Source organism: Lagenorhynchus albirostris, chromosome 15, assembly GCF_949774975.1.
Source record: "Lagenorhynchus albirostris chromosome 15, mLagAlb1.1, whole genome shotgun sequence".
NCBI classification, from domain to species: domain Eukaryota; kingdom Metazoa; phylum Chordata; class Mammalia; order Artiodactyla; family Delphinidae; genus Lagenorhynchus; species Lagenorhynchus albirostris.
The window spans coordinates 56,232,294-56,251,254 of record NC_083109.1 but is presented as its reverse complement, the minus strand read 5'-3'; positions in this window follow the sequence as shown (position 1 = coordinate 56,251,254).

Below are 18,961 nucleotides of genomic sequence, written 5' to 3'. Positions count from 1 at the left end.
GAAAGCCTGCAGTACCGACTGGTGCCAGAGAGGGGCAGCGTAGAGCCACCAGCACCTAGGGTCCGGCAACCACTGCCCAGAACTCTCTTGAGTTCAGAAGTCCAGTCAGGAGGCTGGAGCCTCAAGAAAGATAGTTAAGACATCACAGGTAAAATGGAAGGTAAGGTGAAAACAGCAGAGGAGCTAGCACAGAAGCAAACACGGCAAGCGCTGAAGCGGAAATGTGTGTGGGTTTTGCCTACTCCCTCCTCACGTGGACACTTGCTCAATCACTTGGACTTGCTCATTCTGGCATTCTTTCAAATCATGCATACATTCATTCATTCACTGACAAGGCTAGAATAACTGCCTTTTAGGGGCTTTGGATCTGGCAAGGGGCTGGGCTCTCAGGAAAAGAACCACAGGTCAACTGGATTTGAAAGTCAGAGTCCTGCACTGGAAGGTGAGTCAGATGCAGGGGATGGGGAGCTGACAAGGGAGAGAACTGCTTGACTTGAGCTTTGAATGGAGGGGAGAATAGAAATTTTCCAAAATAGACCCAATGTCAAATGATTGTTTGGTTTTTATTTTTAAAGAAAGAAACAAGTCGTCGTTATTATTGTTGTTATTTTAGAGAGGAAAATTTTTCCTGGTTAACTGCTTCTTCATAATGAATCACTGCCACAACATTTTTGTGTCTCTGAAATAAAGGTTGTCAAAAAGTTCTAATAAGCCAATGGATTTCTGTGTTGTCAATAAACTTATACTGTCAAAGGCAGCATTAGCTCGATGAAGAATGATTCAAATCAACATGATCTTGAAATATATGGGCCCATCATGAGGCCTCTGTTTCTTTCTCTCTCACAATTATATAAGGAGACACACCATAAGTCTTTCTGGAAGTATGATGCTTGCATTGATGTATCACTGTAATCAACTGTCTTCTTGCAGTGGACTTGTGTTGTCTTTATTTGCCTGTGTTAGATTTTGGTGCTTTTTATCAAAAATATTTCCATTGTTCTTTCATGCCAAGCACATGGTAGGGCATGCTTTTCTGCCCCATGAAGTTGGAGGTGGCCATGCGATTTGCTTTGGAAAAAAGATAAAGCAGAAATGATAGGTGTGACTCCCAAGAAGAGGCTTTTAACAGCCAATGGGAAATTCACCACACCCATTTTCTTCCTAGCTCAGCACTCTCCTTCACTTTGAGCAAAGATGAGATGATGTAAAACAGAGCCCCCTCCCCCCAACCACAATGGACAACGGTGTGAAGAGGAATAAACAGGTGTTGTTTTAAGCTACTGAGGTTTGGGGATTATTTGTTACAGTAGCATAACCCATCCTAACTGACTAATACATTTTCTTTCATTTATTTCTGCTCTAATCCTTTTTGTGTGGTTGGGGGAACAGAGACGGAATAACAGCCTCTCCTTCTCCATTTCAGAGGTGATTACTTAGCCCCATTCTGGCCAAACAAATCATCCTGTCCTCAATTACTGGTTCAAAAACAAGCAAATGATCCAAGCCAGAGCATTGAGAATCAATCCCTAGTTAAGAAAGAAGATCTCTCTCTATGCAGGGGGTTCATTAAGCAGGTGGAACAAAGGCTAGAGGTATTGGTGACCATTTTTTATGGCTACTTTGGAAGATTCCCTCTGAGAATAAAGGCTCCCAAAGAAGCGAGAGCTCAGATATGGAGAGGGACAGATTCACGATGATATTATCTAAGCACTCAGATTCAGAACATTCTTGGTTTCTGGTGATACTAATCAGTAACTTCCCTAAAAATAAATTTGGTTTTTGCTAAGTTTTTTTTCACTTGTAGTAAAAATCTTAACTAGTATTCTTCCTAAACACACTAGATGAAGGATCTTGGGTTTTCAACCACATTCATCTACAGAATAAAGTTGAAATCTCTCAAGTATGGCCTTCAGTGCCTTTCAGGTTTTAAGCTCGACACACATTTCCAACTTTACATCTGGGTCACATCCTTTACCCCACTTTGCCTCCTCTGTTCCCCAGTGTTACCCCGGATTGCACACTGGCCATCCTCCAAGGACAACCTGGACTTTCCCAGGGCCATGCTCATGCTGCCTTGGGCTACGGTGACTCATGCTTGGGTCTCCCCCCTCCCCACTTGAACGCCAGCTCCATTAAACAGGGAGGGGGCAGTATTTCATTGCACTTTTATTTTCTTCATAGTGTCAAATGCAGATTCTTGCCCAGTAGTAAGTGCTAAGTAAACAGCTGCAGAACCAAACCAAATTCTGCATTCCAAGAAGTCTGCTCATCACATGCTGAGCATGGTCAGACCCCTGGTACATAAACCCTGTGTGTGGTTGAGCTTCTGAGAAAGCCACGGTTGATTCTGTTTTTATTCACCCAGATGTCATATTTCAGGGCTCCAGTGGAAACCCCATTTCTTTGTTTAGGCTGTATCTTTAAATATCTCCTTTCCAGAAGTCAAGAGGCTCTTGACTAATTAAAATTAGTAGCTTTTTGAAGAAAGATAATGTACTATATGCTGTTTAAAATGTACATTTAACACACATAACACTCTTGGAGGGATTCTTTTGTTAACTCCATTTTATAGACAGGAAATAAAATCCAGAGACGTTAAGTCACTTGCATAGTGTCACACAGCGGGGCTCAGATTGGAACCTAGCCCATTTGATGCCAGAACCTTTGCTATCTCTTCTTCATGTGCATCCCTCAATTCAACACTGAGGAATTAATGGTCATCCATCTTAGCTCTTCTTAAAAAGAGATACAGTTTTTACACTGTTTTGAAATCTTCTCAATCCATTCCAATCAAAACTGGCACTTCGTCCTCCCTAGAGAAAAAGGCAGTGCCATGCAGCACAAGAAGGAGAGTCCAGGCTGATTTGGGGATCCTCAGATCATGACTTTGCCACTTTCTAGCTCTGTGACCTTTGACAGCCACTGAAGCATCCCCAGTCTTAGTTTAGTCATTTGCAAAATAAAGATAAGAACCTCCACATGGAGTTGTGAGGATTAAGAGTGAAAACAGATGAAATATTCCCAATACAAGACCTGGCACAAAGGAGTGCTTTGCAAACAGAGACTATAAATAATAATGCATGGATTTCTATTTTTAGTAATGCATATGTCCTACATCATCACACTCTTAGGGCTTGGAGACTGGGTCTTGTCTATATCTAGATACATGGCACCTGGCATAAGGTGCATAAGCCAATGTTCTGCCATCTTTAGGAAAGTCTGTTAGCCTCCTAAACCTCCTTTTCCTGATTTTTAAAGCGCGGCAATCCTATCTACCAAGCGGGGTTGTTAGGATGAAATGAGGTCCTATGTGCAAAGTCTTAAGTGCAGGGACGGGCACCTAGACAATAAACGTAAACAAATTGGATTGAGGTGACTATGCATACGGAGCCCGTTAGAGGAGATTCCCCCAGCGCTTTCTAAATGCGCCGGCGCTCACATTTAGAGCACCTTCTTGTGTCCTCCTCGATCTGGGAACCATCAAGGTGGTAGATTTCTAGGAAGCTCTTGGAGCCGTGCCTGCCCCATCATGCAGACACAGCAATGCCAGACAGGCATGTGCCCATCAGCAGGGCACAGGCAGAAGCAGGAGAGGGGTCTGGGGAGGGACACAGTGCAGAGGAGGCCTTTCTCATTAAATGTCGACTCCCATTCTGCAAAGCGGTGGTGACATGTGCAATTTCCCAGTCCCTTACCAAAGGCAAGCTCCAGGTTGTCACTGTTTGCAGCACGGGCACAGAAGCTCTGGTCATACAGAGGACTTTTATGAGGACATGTGCTACGTGCCCAGCAGCATTCATTGCCAGGCCTGAATGCTATTCCTTGGCAACACCATGATTATATTCCATCGAGTCCAGGGAAGTCTCTCAGGCCTGCAAGGCTGCAATTTTGAAATGGATTTCACAGCTGCAAACTCGAAGAGGACCCAATTTGTCTTCTCCATTTCTGCCTTCCATAACTATGGAAATCTGCATCCGAGGCTCAGTGATGGGCTGCATAAAATATGCAACAGGACTCAGTGCTCAGATTTGAGAGCTGCAAAATTGAAGGACAGCTGCTCAAGCGATCATGGGATCTAGGTGGAGGGGGCGGTGTGTGAGCTAAGGCCTCGAGGGGCATCTGCAGATTTCTGTTCCCCCAGATACAAAGGCCTTCTTTTTTCTAAAAGGCTTGTCGCAAAGGCAGGAGAAGGGGAGGATATATATGTCCCGCTTATCCTTTCCGAGGAACCTGGGGCTACCCACCCTCCAAAGAATATCCCAGATGGTAAACGGAACTGAAGTTTGCACATAAATTCTCCCGAGGGAATTGGTGGTTGGTGATAGCAGGACTAATGAAATTTTTTATTGTGGTTATTACATACAATTTGTACAATATATCATGCATGGAAATTTTTTCTATTCCTATAAATCTGGAATTGCCAGCATAAATGTCCAGGCTTACGCACTGCTACAGAACACAATTACCTCTTGATACAAACTCTCTTTAGGACATAAAAATCGTTGCTACTGAGAAGGCTGAATTGCACCAGCAATTTTGTAAATATTTAAGTGATATATTTCCTTTTGGATAAGTTTTCATAGCCTTGGAAAGCTGTCTCATTTCTTAATGCTTTTGTTACTGTTGTTGTTGTTGGTGGTGGGGTGTGTGTGTGTGTGTGTGTGTGTGTGTGTGTGTGTGTGTGTGTGTGTGTGTGTGTGTGTGTGTGTTCCTGGTTATCACTTGTGGCCTGATTGTTGTCTTCAATCACACTTAGTAAATCCGACTATTGGGCAAATGTCATTTATAAAAGGCTCAGAAGGGCAAGGCCTTCTGCTGGCGTTAAGACGACTGTCTTTCTAGCATGTTTCCTAAAGACGGGAGAGGAAAGGAAAAAACAAAAGTCAGGCACGTTGTGGACTTTCTGCCCCTGCATGGTCAGTTTTTCAACTTAGAAGTTGCAGACGAGGTTTCCATTTTTAATGCGGGCTGAAACACAGTGACTGCCTCTTTATGCTTCGATCAATGAGAGGGAATCAGTCTTGGATAAACCGGGTTGATTTTCATGCTGGCAAAAACGAACCAGACACATGGAGTTTCTGCACGTTTTCTAGTTAGGCTTTATTACCAAGTATAATGGTGAAGGATGTTATACCCTGGTATCGATTTGCTACAAGTTCTAATATTGGAGATAAGGAGAGTTCTTCCATCAGCTTCCAGCAAACAGAGAATGGGGACTGTTAAAACTCCTCATAACGGCTTCCAAAGGAAGACACCAGTGATGGATTATAGACTGCCCTGGAAGTGAGGAAACACGCTCATTGAGCAAACAAAGTGTTCAAATACAAGCCATGCTAATGGGAAGGGAAAGTAAATATACGTTCTTTCTCTCTCTCTCTCCCTGCCTTCTCTTTTTCTCTCTCTCCTTTTCTTTCCCCCTCTTTTTTTAAAAGATTTTTTTGATGTGGACCATTTTTAAAGTCTTTATTGAATTTGTGACAACATTGCTTCTGTTTTATGTTTTTTGGTTTTTTGGCCGCGAGGCATGTGGGATCTTAGCTCCCTGACCAGGGCTGGAACCCGCACCCCCTGCATTGGAAGGCGAAGTCTTAACCACTGGACCACCAGGGAAGTCCCTCCTTTTCTTTCTTTCTCCCTTTCTGCATCATATCACATTCAGTCCTTATAACAACCTATGAATTGCCAATATTCTGCATTCTACCAACGAGGAAAATTTCTGAGTTTCTTGCTGGCATTGTACAGCTTGTGAAGGGCAGCTGAGATCTGAACCCAGGTCAAACTGGAGTCTGCTGCACAACCACGGGATGCAGCCAGTTGCCTGCTACTCCCAAGTTTCTTTTTCCATGTTCATCCCAAGAGTTTGACACTCACAGGATTATAGAACACCACCTGGCCACCTGTTGGTATTCCTTGAGATGCTTGAACACGATGAAATGGATATTTGAGAAACAAAAAGAGGATTGATATACTTTTCCTATGCCAGTAGTGTGAGGATTTATGCCTGCATCTTCTACATGGGAGTCTAAAAAGAGAAATTTATTAAAGGCAGAATAAAGCAAAAGGGAGAGGTTGGGGCTCAATAAAGAGATACTTAGTAAATGCAGACTGAATGTATGTTAAATAAATTGGGCAAGGAACCAAAATAAAATGAGCAAGAACATGAATGAGTATTTACGAAAGAAGAGATAAATAATAAACAAGAATAGGAAAAGTTTTAATGTTCCTCGTAATTAAGGAAAAGCAAAATAAAATAAGAGGAGCTCAATTTTCATCACTTACAATGACACTTTTATTTTTCTAATCATAATTCCTGCTGTATGGAGAGGCAAGGTGAAGACGCTGTGACTGATACACATATATTTTCATACACTGATAGTGGGAATGAAAATTGATAAAAACTCAATGGGGAGATTTACCCATACATGCTTCTAGTGTTTCCTGAGCACTTACGGAGTGCCAGACTTTACTGGATGCTCAAATCCATAAAAATGAATGGGTCTGTTACTGAAAGTGGGGTTCAGATGCTCACTGCTCTAAAGCCAATACTAGGGAGGCAAGGTTGGTGGAAAGGAAAGTCTGCTTTATTTCGGCAGCTGGCAACCTGGGTTGGGGGAGAGCGGAGGGTGGACTTGTGTCTAAAGGCTGACTTTCCCACTAGAATATAAATGCCACAAGGGTGAGAGGCATTAATCAAATAATTTTATTAGTGAATATAGAATGATAAATGAAAATAAGAGTTATAGGAAAAAAAGCATGTACCAAATATATAACAAAGAAACCTGGTATGGACTAGGTAAAATGTTCTTAAAAATTAGAAACATTAAAAAGATAAAACTTAAAAAAATAAATAAATTTTTAAAAAAAGATAAAACTTCCCTGAGGAAGTAGTGCTATATAAAAAAGTATTTTAAAATGTACTTTTCATTCAGCAGTTCTAGTTTGATCAAGTTTTTGGAAATAATCATTGATTTATAGAAATCTCCATACACAGAGATTTTCATTACTGTGTTGTTTATAATAGTAGAAATTTGGGAACAATATTCATCATTGGGAGAATACTTAAGATTTGGTGTGAGCACACAATGAGATCCCAGGTGGTATTTAGAAATCAAAATTTTGAAGACTTTAAGTGATATGAAATTTCATGCTAATATAATGTTAAGTGGAAAATACAGGCTACAAAACTGCACACATATTATGACTTTAATTGCATAAAACAGAGAAAGGAAGTGCAACAGTATAGGATTAAGGTGAGTCATATTATCTTTGTTCTACTTAATCTGTGTTTTCCCAGATATATGTAATGAACCTGTATTAGCACCTTATAAAGAAAATGATTGATTTTTTCAACAGAGGAGATTCAATTCTTGAGTAGTTGTTGAGTGGATGTGCTCCAGATGTATATGTGTAAATCTGAAAGCAAATGAAGTGTCCCCCTCTGGTTGAGTGCAGTTTGAGCTCTGGAAGAGGATGGACCATGCCCCTAACATACTTATCCTGTGAGCTGCTCTCCAGAGAATGGAAAAGAATTGAGCTTCGCAGCTAACCCTGGTGGTGTGACCTACTTAATGAATTTAAGTCACAATCCATAACACTATTCGCCAGGCACTGTTCTTAGTGCCCTACAAATGATAACTTATTTACCTGTCATAAAAATCCTATGCATTGGTAAAATGGTGCAATCACAGTGGAAAGCAGTTTGGTGGTTCTTCAGAAAGCTACCCATGGAATGACCCTATGACCCAGCAATTCCGCTCCTTGGTACAGCTGATCCGATTATGCATGGATTCTGTACTTGCAAACTCACCTATTAGCTAAAATTTATTTGTAACCCTCACATCAATGCTCGTGGCAGTTTAGGGGTCATTTATATAGACATGCATGTAGTGGCAAAAAAATTTGAGTTGCCAGTCTGGCATATTCTCAGCTGAGGTCAAACAAGGCGATGCTCTGGTTTCTTGTTTTGGTTCTCGTGCAGGGATGAGCAAGGATGAAGACAGTGGGAGGAGATGCTGGGTAGAGCAAGCAGCTCCATCTCTGGGGCCAGCTGGATGCGGTTAGTGGGGGTGGCACCAGGCAAGTCACTCAGCATCTCTGAACCTCATTTTGTCCTTTTGTAAAATAAAGAACACAGAATCTACCAGGATATGTTGCTTTTAGGATTTAAGGTTAACATCTGTGTGATATACATCTATATATTTCCCCTAGGAGCAAGGACTTAGTATTTGCTAATTCAGTGTTTGATGTGGCTTTATAGAACATAACTATAGCAAATAATGAGAACTGACTGCATATCCCCCAAAAGAATGGAAAAGAGGTATTCACAGCATTATTTACAATAGCCAAGATATGCAAACAATCTAAGCGTCCAGCCGGAAACGGAGTTGGGGGTGGGTAAAGTGGGTAAAGGGGGGGGCAACCATATGGGAACAGATAGCAACTACACTTGTTGTGATGAACACTTGGTAGTGTATCCAGATGCTGAACTATATAACGCTGTACGCCTGAAACTTATATAATAAAAAATAGCAAATATGATATAATAAGAGTATGTTATAATAACAAAGCTAAAAGATGAAAAAACTCAAATATCCATAATGAATGGATGGATAGTTAAACAAAATGTGGTTTATCCATAAAATGGAATATTACTCAGCCATAAAAGGAATGAAGTACTGATACATGCTACGATGTACTAGACACAAAAGGTCACATATCATACAATTCTATTTATATGAAATATCCAGTGTAGGTAAATCCATGGAGGAAGAAAGCTGGTTGGTGGTTGTCAGGGGCTGGGGCAGGAGGAAATGGGGAATGACTGTTGAATGGGTACAGAATTTCCTTTGGGGATGATTAAAAAGTTCTGGAACTAGGTAGAGGTGATGATTGCACCCCATTCTGAATGTACTCAATGCCACTTAATTGTACTTTTAAAGATGGTTAACTGCATGTTGTGTGAATTTCACCTTACTGAAAACCAAACAAACAAACCCGATGAGGTAGGAATTATTATTATGCCGATTTTATAGGTGAAGAAATCAAATCATTGGCTCAAGGCACCTAATTGTCAGAGGAGGAGCTGGGATATGAACCCAGTGGAGAAGCACTTGACCCCCATGTCATGAGCTGTTGTAGAACAAAGTGTAGATCTGGGTACATAGTAGGTTCTTAACAAATGTTGGTTCCATTCCCTTCTTCCTTTGCAAGGAGGAATTGTATATGGCTCCACTGGACTTCCACACTGCCATTTGTAGAGGGAAATAAATACATGTCTTTTTTTTAAAGTTTTTTTTTATATTGGAGTATAGTTGATTTACAATATTGTGTTAGTTTTAGGTGTACAGCAAAATGATTCAGTAATACAAATACATATATCCACTCTCTTTCAGATTCTTTTCCCATTTAGGTAATTACAGAACATTGAGTAGCATTCCCTGTGCTATACAGTAGGTCCTTGTTGATTATTTTATATATAGTAGTATGTATATGTTAATCCTAAACTCCTAATTTATCCCTCCCCTGCACCCTTCCCCTTTGGTAACCAGGAGTTTCTTTTCTAAGTCTGTGAGTCTGTTTCTGTTTTGTAAATAAGTTCTAAATGCATGTCTTTGTTCGTTGTTTTCATCTTCTGTTGAGGTGAACTCTTAAAACAAGCTCAGTCATAAAAACTGAATATGCAGAACAAAATATGGCAATGAGCTGAAGAAAACATCCATGAACAAAAAAGAAGAAAAAAAAAGGTCCAGACCTGCACTCTTCTAAATGATATGAGAAAAATAAGGCGCCAGAGGGCAGAAGCCCATTGCATTCCCTCGAGTCCCTAAGATTTATCACCTGTACATGCAGGATGCTACAGAAAGGAGATCTGGGGACCACGGCAATAACTCACAAGGCAGACATGCAGCCTGCTATTTGCTGATAGTACCTGCGACATGTGGCCCGCCCCCACTATCATCTGGAACCGTACATGGGGGCGGGGCTTCATTTCTAACACCAATCCCCCTCCCCCCCACACCAGCCCCCTTCACTGCAGACTCACTGTTTGTCTGTAACAGTAGCTCAACACATTGGGAACTGGGGAGAATCAGTGTTTCAGCTGCAGATTTGATGGTTAGAAAAATGCATCCTCTTTCACAACAGTGATTTGAGCGGGGGAGACAAAGCAAAGTTAACAAAACGAACCCAAACTGTGAACCTCCTACTTGGGGAAATATTTCACTCTCCTCTGGGAAAGAAAAAAGCTCAAATAACAGAGGGGTTTTGGGCTGGAGTATCCCGTCAAGATTTCGTATTGTATTTGCAGGCATTTTTGAGGCATTTAAACAAGTATCTAAAACTTACTCTTTGTCCGAGGTGCCCACAGTATGAATGGATTACAGAGAATCAAATTTATATCAAATAATACTTTGGGCTTCCCTGGTGGCGCAATGGTTGGGAGTCCGCCTGCCGATGCAGGGGACACGGGTTCGTGCCCCGGTCCGGGAGGATCCCACATGCCGCGGAGCGGCTGGGTCCCTGAGCCATGGCCGCTGAGCCTGTGTGTCCGGAGCCTGTGCTCCGCAACGGGAGAGGCCACAACAGTGAGAGGCCCGCGTACCGCAAAAAAAAAAAAAACACAAAACTTTGGTTTTCAGTGGTGGGAAGAAATGTGTATCATTTCACTGTAAACATAATTGTATTAGCATAAACAAAATAATATTTTCATTGGAAACTCAACTGAATCACTCTAAACCCATGGATGATGAAATGTATTCTGCCCTCCGTTCTTCCCTTTTCCCAAAAAGTCCTTATAAAATTAGAATTTTTCTGTACCTCTAATTCTTATAAATCAGCCAATCTGGCAGTTCAATTTCTGATCTGTTTTTCTTTTTTTGACTCTTCTTAATAACTTTCTCTGCATTCATTCATTCACTCATTCATTCACTATTTACAATGTATTAACTAGGCTATAGGAGATTTTGATTTAATGAGAGAGACAGATATGTACTGAAAACAAGTTTGAATACATGCTGGGCTCACCTACTTGGATTCTGCAGTTTTCTCTAGCAGGTTCTGCCCCCTGATCACAGAGAAGGTCATAGTTTGGAGTGGGTTGTGGGGATATCCTAGAATCTCAACCTTCTGGCAACAGTGGCTATTATAGGCAGTGGTGGAGTTTCTGGAGTTTTTTAGGGAGAAGACAAATTATTTTTACTGAGGATGTCTGCTGGAAATGCTCTTTGCCTCCACCCAAAGCGCTTTTGAAGATTCGGAATAACTTCTGCAGCCTAAAATAGAGTAACCTCTCTTCTAACCTAATGGTCTGGTGAAGTCCCTCAATAATTGCTTTTGTGGTGTGACTGGAACCCATTAAGGTCCCCCAGTATCACCCATGATGACCTGTGCCTGAAACTCCACCAATAGAAATGGCTATCTTTGGGATATTTTTTGGTCTTTGTTTCTGAGGTTCTCCACCCAAGGGAAAACGAAGATGTGAAAAATATTCATTCTAGCTTTTTCATTTTGCTATTGGCTGGCCCTGGAAACCAAGTAAACTGGACCAGAGCCTTTGCTGTGGGCTCAGACAGGCAGGATCTGAATTCTGGTCCCATCACTTAGTAGGTGTGTGATTCCAGGTAGCTTCCTCAACTACCGAGATCAGGGGTGCCCTGTGATGCCTACTTCCTAGAGTTGTCCTGTGGACTGAAGTAGCTAATGGACTCATGGGCTTAGAGCCTGGAAGAGAGAGGTGACAGTCCATGTCCTTGGGTGGACACCTCAGCGCTGTCCCTTAATAGCTGGACCACCTTGGGCAAATAAACATTTCTGTATCTCAGTTCCAGTGATGTGCGGGAACCAGCCTGCAATGGCTTGCGAGGGCTGATTATTAAATAGGAATTTTGTGAGCATGTTGTTAAATTATTGGTAGCTTGAAATTGGCCATGATGGGGGGATCTGAACCATGGAAATCAGCAAACACTGCAATGCTGGGCTCCTCCCCTCCCCTCCCTCTTCTGAGAAGTGGTTTGCCAGCACTCCCTGCTCAGTTCCTTCATAAGTCTCTTGAAACAATTATAATAAGAATTTATGGAAAGGGCTCAGCACACTGCCTGGAGTTTAAGAAGTTCCTCGTTAAAAGTTATTTACCACTACTGCTGTGTCTACTCCTCCTATTATCGACAATAAGTTATAATAATGTTATACTAGCGCATTGGACATAGTAGGTACTTGAAAAATCTTAATCTCTTCCCTATCTGCTCATTATTAGAGTTTCCACAAAGGGAATAAAAGTGAATCTATGCAGAAGTCAAGACAATTTGTCTCTAAGGGTCACTTTTGACCCTTCAACACAGTGGAAACCTCTTTCCTTCTCAGTGTCCAGAGTTCTAGGTAGACACTTAGACAATCATAGAGCCTATGACTGGACACCAAATACGGTCTCCATCCTCACTCTCTCCATCCCACGACATTTTCCCCTCTGGCTGCCACTGTAGCTGAGTGACTGGGGGTCTCGTCTCACCATCATGAAGCTGTCAGCACCCATGGTGGGCCCTGCAAAGTATAAAGGACAATTTATCCACACAGCAGTGGCAGCATCATTGTTTATGAAATGATAACTGCTTCAGGTAGCAGCAAGTTCCAATATTAGCACAACAAAAGCTTTGAGCTGGACCATCTGTCGCCACGTGGACAATCTGGTGGGCTTGCCAAAGCCATTTATCCGTGTCCAGTGCATATCCACACTGGCCAGTCCTCACGCTGAGCATAAAGGAAATTTAAAGAAAGGCCCATCATTTATCATTGTAGACAGCTGGGCTGAAGTGTGGGCAGAGAATACTTTTTTTTTCCTTGAGAAAAACAAAGACCATGAAGATGGGTAATGCTCGCTCAGCTCCAAGCGTCTTGCTAACTACAGTCCCTGTAGCTCACTCCTTTTTTCTTGCTTTTCCACATTGCAGAAGGGGAGTTGCAGCCATGGATGCCTGTCCCCTACCCCAAAATCCCATGACCTGGGGGGCACCTGGAATTCTTTGGTTTTGAGCTGGAGTTGGCACGCTTATCTGTGTCTCCAAAACAGAACCTTTCTGGCTCATTCAAAGAAATAGCAGTAGCAGCAGCAAAGGCCATTGATTTCAGAGCTCACAGCCCTCAACAAGGGTACAGGCTGTGCCTGCTGTGTGTGAGGAAACTGGGACATGGGAAGGATCTCCAAACCTCAGCTTTCCATTCTGCGATCAGTGCTGCCTTGTTTGTGCCTGCAAGGCCATATTGTGACTTTCATAGGCCTCCTCTCTTCACAGAAAATGTTCAACCGTGTATTTGGGGACTGTGTTGGTATAAAGAGAAAGATACGAATATTCTATATTCAGACATTTTCTTTAACCTAAATGTTTATTCTTTTCTTCTCTTTTTAAAAGAAATTAACATCTTCTCATGGACCCTGGAAATCATTGTGGGCCCTGGGCACTGTGTCCCCTGTGCCTAATGAATAAGTTGATCCCACGTGTGTGTGTTTAAAATAACATACCACCAGATGGAGGTACCTGACATTACTGTTAGTGTTGACTTAAAGAAAAAACAAACATGACATGAAAGCTGTGAGATAAGTTTTATTTGGGGGCAAAATGAGGACTACAGCCCAGGAGACAGCATTTCGGAAACTGTTCCTGGGCTGTAGTCCTCATTTTGCCCCCAGTAAAACCTAACTCACAACTCTCATGTCGTGCTTGTTTTTCAGTTGACATTAGCAACAGCATAACAAGGGAGTTAAACTCATGGCCCAAGAACTGAAATTTCTGAGTTTAAATTCTGCCTGCCTCTATTGCTTACAAGCTAAATGAGCTTGAACAAGCTACTTAGTTTTTTTATATGTATCTTTTTCATATATAGAAATATAAAAATAAATAAATATAAAAATACTAGTACACAACCATCTACCTCAAAGGGTGGTTGTATGAACTCACTAATTTAAAACTCTTAAGGCAGTTGCAAGGAATAGAGTAAGTCCTTGTTCAATGTTAGCTTTGAACAATGTTATCTTTCATGAAGTATGTCCAGTATACTGGGGAAGTCCAGTGGGCAACACTCTGCCACCCTCCCTGTCTTCCAAAAATCTCCATTGTCACCTCTGTAACTTCTTGGATTTCCTCATAAGAGTTTTATGGCTGAAAAAATTAAGGTGTATAAAACACTGTACTAGATGACATCTCTATTCAGCACTAATTATGATATTTGGAAGCAGTGGGCCAAATCTGAGATAAAATTAGATAGGAATACACATAGGATTCCACACTGAATCCCCCAAAGAACGGCATCCAACTACAGAATGAGGGGTTATGCTTAGGAAAACACAAACGAAAGAGACTTGGGTGTTCTGGCTGGTGGAAATCTCAGTGTGGATTAAGACTGTTGTGTTATAGTAAGACAATAGCCCAAGCAACTATTACCCACCACAGTGACCACCACTTCCATGGTAAACTAATGTGGGCTAATGCTAAATTAACAGAAAGGACATCTCCCAAACCAGAAAGGTGAATTTCCCTTTCTACTTCTTGCTGGTCATACCATACTCTCTGTATTCTAATTTTTTAGGGGTATTATTGTCATTACAATGATATTTCATGGTTTTGATTAGAAGTTCCAGGTTTATCCATATCCTTCTCAAACAACCCTTTCCAATGTTCCCCGGTAAGTTCCAAGCCAATGGAACTATATCAAAATCAAAATCGTCATAAGCACTTATCTACAAGGTTAAGAGAGGTTCGAAGAGCTTCGTATGTATTATCTTGTTGTATCTCATTTAAATTTCTCATAGCCACTCTGTAAATTCTTTTACTTCCTTTCTTTCCCCAGAGGAGGACATTAAGACAAAGGGATGTTGAGTAATTGGCTCAACATCATATGGTAAAAGGTAGAGCAAACAAAAATCCAATACAATGTTGCCACAAGCTAGGTCCAGGCCAAGGAACCTCCATGTAGGGAGAGCTGTCTAGGAGTTTCTGGCTTCAAATTGAACCCTGGGCAAGTTCTCTACTGCCTCCTTCAAACATGGATATGACTCAATGGATCTTTCTGCATCTGATCAGTCACATGGTACAGGAATTTAGAGCAGTGACCGTGAAGCTGATGCAAGAAAACAAAGTACCATTCTGAATGCCTCCGTGAAATCAGGCAGCCTCTGACCCTTCCACTTTCCATAAATATGATGTGAGCAAAGCAAATGAGAGACTGACTCCTGGGTGCATGCCTTTGAACTCCAAAATGCCCTTGCCCATGGTAGACCTGGTCAAGCAGGGGCTGCATCCTGAACCATCAGATCACTCTTCCCTGCTCTTCTAGAGGAAGAGAAACAAGCCAATGGCTGGAAGCTTCCATGATTGCCCTCTGCTGCAAGCAATCCCAAAGGCTGGACTCACAGTGGGCTATTGCAAACTCAAGTGTGTGGGACCAGGGGAAGGGAAGTCAGAATTGGTTATCCTCATATATCTAAAAACTGTGATTGGAAAGAGTTGTTTGGGGTCAGAGGTAGAACTCTGACCAATGAATTCAGAGAAGCAGACTTTGGTTTCTGGTCATCAGAGCAGTTTAGCAATGGATGGGCTGCCTTGGGAGGTGGGTAGTCCGTGTCATGGAGGATGTTCAGAAACTGCATGATGGTTGGTTAAGATCGTGTAGATCAGCTCCACTCAGTGTGATCTGAGGACCACTTCCAGCCTATTCACTGTTACTGCTCTGCAGCTAAGTAAATATGGAAATTGAGAATAAGCATTTAGAAAATTTATAGGAATTTGACATAAAAATGTTTATATCTGTTGAATCTAATAATAATAAAAATAAATTTGGGCTTGTATACTGTACATTTTATTTTATTTTTCTAGTAACTCTTTTTTTTTTAAATAAAAGCTTTTGTCTGTGGATGCACAAAACAATTTAAAAAAGCAAGTGCTTCTCCATAGATAGTTTGAGAAGCACGGGTGTAGAGGTTTTTCTGGTATTGGGTACAGCTTGGCCTGTACAGACACTAAAGTCAGGTGAGTCATACACATTCTAACTAATGACATATACAAATTACCTAGCACAGTTCCAAGCCTATAATAGGTACTCATCACAGTCTTTCTTATCCTAGAGTCATGATTATTATAGCATATACATTGGGAGGCCACTCACTCATTTGTGCACAGAAATAAAATTTTATATTTACATAGGAGGAACGTTGGAATGTCATTGCAACTATAAAGTTTGCCTCTGTGACTTTTGATGCACGCTTGCAAACACACACACACATACATGCATCCTTACAGTTTCTTTGCGTTGTGAGCCTCTAAAAATAACCCCTTCCTTTCCTTTTCTGCCATGGGTTTTGCTTTTCATTTGTACAGCAGTAAGTGGGATAATGGTAAGCAATCATCACTTATAGATATCCCAGGTTTTCTTTTTTCTTTTAAAACCTTTCTACTTGAACTGAAATTCTGGAAGCAAACCGTGGTATTTGAGCTCTGGCACTATAATGACTCACCAATAGCCTGTTTTTCTGACCCCAGTCTGGGAGGACAAGATGGGAGCACGAATAGCCTTCTCACTGGCCACTAGGTGGTGAACTCAAACTCTCACAGCTTTGACTCTGATGGCTGGCCAGGATCAGGACAGCACACACAAAAGATGATGGACAAGAATGGAAGTATAAATGGAGCAAGTTGGAGTGAATTATCCTGAGCACACCCGACCAAGAACTTGATCATTTCCTTCGTGGCGAGGCTTGGAAAGGATGCTTGAGCTAATACCATAGTAAATGATTTCTGCTTTCCATTCCACAGTGTGGGTTATGGTACGTTCAGCCAAGTTGTTGTTTTCCCTTTCTTTTCCCCCATAAAATACTAAATTGAAGCATCCCTCCAGATATTCCTACCTACCTATGTATCTCATGTTGGGAGATTAGCCACAACTCAGGTGACCACAGTGAGGAATCAGGTGTCAGGCTACCTTGCAGAAGTCTGCTTTAATGAACAAGGATCGTTTCTGCCCCATTGTGTGAGGTATTACACATGCAGCCAGTGGCTCGGACACAGCTAAAATCAAAACGAATGTGTGTGCAGCGTTTGGACAGATGAGACTCTAACCTGCCGCACTCTGCAGAGTGACGCCTTTTAAGTTCAAAGGCAGCCGTTCCCCACCATAAAGCTGGAAGGCAGCAGTGAGCCCATCCACTCTTGGCAGGTTTGAGGAGTCCAGATGTCCATCATGAAATGGGTTATTTAATGTATCTGTGGGCTGTTTGCAAAATGGGAATGCCTCCGTTTTTGCAAACGCTGAGTGGGCAAATGCCAACTGATTTTGCCAACAACATCCCCGTGTACACGGGTACCAAACACACATAAGAGACCCTTTCTATTCAATCCAATACAAATCAAACATTGTGCATTTCAATTCCTGTCTACTTAATTCTATTTCCTACACAGAAGCAGCTCCATGAGGTCACCCTGACAAACTCTGGTGACAGAGGTGTCTCTGGAGACCTCTTCCCTCTGGGGCGATTATCAAACTGACCTGTCTCTATAACGTTTGGATGTGACACAGTGCTGACCCTGACTCACCTTGATCATAACTCATCAAAGCCCACTTACCCAAAAGGAACTGGAAAAATAACTCTGGTTTAGAAAAGATGCCTTCAAGACATGATTCTGGAGAAAAGAATTCATTTTGGACAGAAACCAAAGTACAGGCATTGTCAGGCTGCCAACATCAAACGCGTGACTTAATCCCATCCTCCTAAATCCATGGCTTCTCACTTTGCACGTGTGTGTGTGTGTGTGTGTGTGTGTGTGCGCGCGCGAATGTGTATGTGTGTGTGCAAGACTAAACATCTTAGAGAATGTATTTACAGCAACAGATTCACTCCCCGGGGTGGTGGGGGGAATGTATATATGTACATGTACTCCATGTAAATATTTTAGGGGGCTCATGGACCTTCTAGAAATCTATGGATTAAGAACCCCGCTGTATATTTTCTACATATGCTTAGATTACATTGAAAAGTCTATTAGAATTAAAGCCATCTGAATGCTCATCTTCCATTCTCACTCAGTATGGTGGACTGCATTTCATTAACCACACTTCTGGAATTTAGAGTAAATATTGTTAATGGGCCTCCTCTAAAGGTCCGGATGGAAAGGACAGATACATTGAAAGTGTTAAACAGTCAAACTGAAACAGAAAGATTATTTTGACCCAGTGTGCTGAGTCACTATGTAGCCAATCTGTGGCATCTTGGGTGCTCAGAGAAACTTGACCCCTTAGGAGATCATTGCTCAAGGAAGGACTCTTTGGGACATGCTGGTTCTACGTGCCTAATAATCTGAACCCATCTTCGAGCCAACCCCTCCCAAGGGCTGGACATCGAAGGACAGTGGGATTGGATACACCGACCAGCATGTCCCAGTCCACACCGTCTTCTGGTCTGCACAAAACCTGTCTAATATAAAAACTAGCTTCTCACCTCAGTTCCACCTGACTCACCTCTGCTGACCATTTTTGCCTGTCATTACTCTCTTCTGAGTCCTGCAGAAAGTGCTGTCCATGTCACTAGGTGATTATTACAATTGCAGTACCTGAGAACTAATTTTCTATGTCTAAGCTGGTTTGCAGGATGCTTCTGCTTTCCCAATTTCCTCTCATGTGGGTCCACTGGGTCATCCCTCTCCCTGCTTTCTACCCCCAAAATACCCGGAGTGAGTCCTACTCCAGTATTCAAGCCAATCTTGGATGGGGCTATTTTTTTTTTTTTAACTGGGGTATGGTTGTTTTACAATGTTGTGTTAGTTTCTACTGTACAGCAAAGTGAATCAGCTATAAGTATACATATATCCCCTCTTTTTTGGATTTCCTTTCCATTTAGGTCACCACAGAGCACTGAGTAGAGTTCCCTGTGCTGTACAGCTTTTGGATGGGGCTAAAAATTTATACGAGCCTCGTTTCTACCATC